At 36.3% G+C, this 3,144-nt stretch overlaps 1 protein-coding gene across 2 annotated transcripts in view; it reads left to right on the plus strand.

The window, feature by feature from the left end:
- The window catches only part of LOC142334508 (bridge-like lipid transfer protein family member 1), a 274,847-nt gene extending 274,293 nt beyond the window's left edge, over positions 1-554 (plus strand). For both annotated transcript variants that reach the window (XM_075382600.1, XM_075382601.1), the window contains one exon: positions 1-554. This exon is cut by the window's left edge and continues 219 nt beyond it. The gene's annotated coding sequence lies outside the window, so the exon portion shown is untranslated.
- Positions 555-3,144: the final 2,590 nt, after the last annotated feature.

The following is a 3,144-nucleotide window of genomic DNA, read 5'->3' on the forward strand; positions in this document are numbered from 1 at the left end:
TCTTGCAGCTTCTTTTCGTGGATACTCATAGAAACAAATTGACAAAATTCGGAAAAATAAGTCAGCCACATGTGGTGCTATTGGCGGGATAATACATTTATTGCATGCTTTTTTCGAAGGTACCTTGTGCTAAATGTGGACAATACATGAACACTTCTACATTTTTCGTATCGGAGCTTTTTGTCTGAAAACTTTGGTCAAATGAAGAAAATGACTTCAGATATGCAGCAAAAGCCGTGGACGATTGAAAAGACTTTCACCAATTTCGGCTTGAATTTTTCATCAACAAGAGTTAAAATATCTTGAATTTTAGATACTATTCGTCCAAAATCAAAACCTCTATATTAAACTGTTTAGCTTTAGATTTTTATAAGAAAAACTCAATCATTTCCGTGTTAAAATTTATTGTTTGGACTTTGTACTAAATTTGTTCGAATGAGCATGTGCATTCTGTGGGTTTAACAATTGAGGGTTAATCTGAAGCTTGTTATCATACACTGATACGAATGTCTGTTTATTTTTGAGTCTTGAAATCAAATAAACTTCTTCAAACATCTTTCTTTGCATAGCATCAGAGACGTGAACAATTATCACTGAGTTATTTGAACACTCAGGTGTTTCATTTTTATGGCCTAAACCTTGGGAACTAGTTGCCTACATAAGCCCCAATTACATTTAAAGCCCCCCCCCTTGTAAATCTATTGCTGCACTCTTGTTGCAGCTACCCCCCCCCCCCTCCAGGCTTAAGCAGGCTGCATAAAAACATAAAAACAGTTCCCGTCAGTTGCCTGAGAACCATCCTTATGCCTATGAGAACCATCCTTATAATCAGTTGCCTGATTAGTTTGTTTGCAGATTTGGACCTTAAAAAGTGTACGCGTACGTTGAAGAAAACATTTATAGATGAAATGATTAAACTATAATTATGAAGGTGAAATGTCAAGAGGAGTGCAATGGAAAAACGGTTGCTTTTTTGCGTTTAACTTTTTGTCCTCGAAGACGGGATAAACAGGTAAAGCCCTGAGGAAATTAGGTAGCTGAGCAGCTCTCTTAGAACATTACTCTTTACTGGTCTCTGAGTATGCAATTCACCGAAACTGTTTTGATAAGACAATTTTAATGAAAAGTACGCCGAAAGTTGTCTTATTTACATCACTTAAAATTTTAATTATGGCCTCTTTTAACCTCTAACGATATTTTGGAAACCCATAGAGTGAGCTTACTACCAAACCACCCCCCCCCCCCCCCCCCAAACCGAACGAAGCACGCTAAACTATAATTGAGCTTCCGCCAGTCTTTGGAGCGCATTCCGTCAGACATTTGTTGCTTATTAATAGCCGCCGTCAACCTCTCAGCGGCTATTATTTAGGCTCTCTCCTTTTTAATAGCCGCCCTCATCTTCTCAGCCGGCTATTATAGCGCTCCTATTTTTTTTTTTACTTCGTCGAATAAAAAAATGTTTCGCTTTACCTCATTTTGCCGCCTTTTCAACATTTTGCGTGAAATCTTTTTGACTTCTCTAGGCTAGTTTCTCTCTTCTCTCATTCTGCTAAAAGTGATTTTGAACATCAGTTGCTCAGCAAAGCAATTCAAAATGAAAAGAGTCAGTATAAAAAATTTAAGTCAGAAATAGAAACGGGATAAACCCATAAAGCCCAATTTTAGATGCCCGCTAATTGAACGTCGTTCCTATAAGTCTTAGTTACCATCTCTAATGCTTATTGCTATTGATAGTAGCCCCTGTAGCCTCTCTAAAACAGAAGTATGTTCAACCACGAAATGCCATCAATATAAATCTTAAAAAAATGTTTTTGCACAAAAATCTTTTTTTTTCAATATCTTCTGTTATTTCAATCCCAATCATGCTTATTGGAATCAACGGCGGCTATTTTCCGGCAACCTGCCGGGTATGTTTTTAAATTGGCTTTACTTTTTGATCACGTTTTTCATTTTACATAAGTCACGATTTTCACGTTTGACTTCTACTCTGACTTACTTCACTCACTGTTTCAACTGAATATATTTTAAATTCTTTCACTCATTGAATTACATAATGAACTGAATACGGTCAAAGTCAAACGAGCAAAATCAAAGGATCAAAAGAAACAGGACAAGTATATAAAGCGCAGTCATTAAGTCTTAGTGCATCAGTTTATCTAAATTCATTAAAGCGATTGCTGGCTGGCATTATTTTTATGTTTAATAGCGTTCAATTTAAAAGCTGAATTAAGTGTAATTTTAGAATATAACAGAATATGCAGAATTTGCAAAACAAATAAAAAATGACACTCAGAAAGGTTCTGTAAATTTCTGTCTCCTTTTTTTTTCTTTTTCCGTTTCTATCCGAATGTGCGTCAATCGGGTCAACCGTGGCTTTTTTCCGAAAATTTGCCGGCTATGTTATTTAAGTGTTCCATTTGTCATAGATGTTAAAATTGTAGTGCTTTATTGGTCTTATAGTATTACTAGTCTCATTTGTGTGTCATTGGGCTGTTATCGGTATTACTGTTTTTTTACGAAAACCAAAGCTGAGTAATGGTTTTCTTTAGTTTTTTAAATCGAAAATTGCTAGCATCTTTTTTTACTGGTACCATTTTTCAGAGCTGCAATCGCAATAGATAAGCGGAGCTGTTATTAGCATTTTCTTGGCTTTGTGTTTATTTCTGCGTCAATATTTTTGTTACGGGCTGATGTCATCGCTTACTTCCAGATAGCTTTTTGTTCAGCTTAAGCCAGCGCCCATGCTCAAGCCAGCACTTTTACTCTCGTACATCTCTTTGACAAGGGACAATAGCATTCTTGCTCCTTCTGTTTACAGTGTACAAGAGCCTGCTGTACCTTTCGGTCACATGAAGCTATGTTTCATGATGCTGACTGATTTGTCTAAGAGATTCAACTTTATGAATTCAACTTTTCAGATGGCTAATGGGTATTTCGAAAAGCACGAGAAGGACTTGCATCAGCTCTCCGATCAGATTTGGGATAATCCTGAATTAGCCTTCAAAGAAAAGTTTGCACATGATCTTATCACAGATTTTTTTATTGAAGCCGGAATTGGAACTGTTACCAAAAACTACATACTTGACACTGCTTTTAAAGGTATTTCTGTCATCAAATTTTTTACCACGTACAGCAATCTTAGTT

The sequence above is a fragment of the Convolutriloba macropyga genome, chromosome 2 (assembly GCF_964194025.1).
Source record: "Convolutriloba macropyga chromosome 2, txConMacr16.3, whole genome shotgun sequence".
Taxonomy (NCBI): domain Eukaryota; kingdom Metazoa; phylum Xenacoelomorpha; order Acoela; family Convolutidae; genus Convolutriloba; species Convolutriloba macropyga.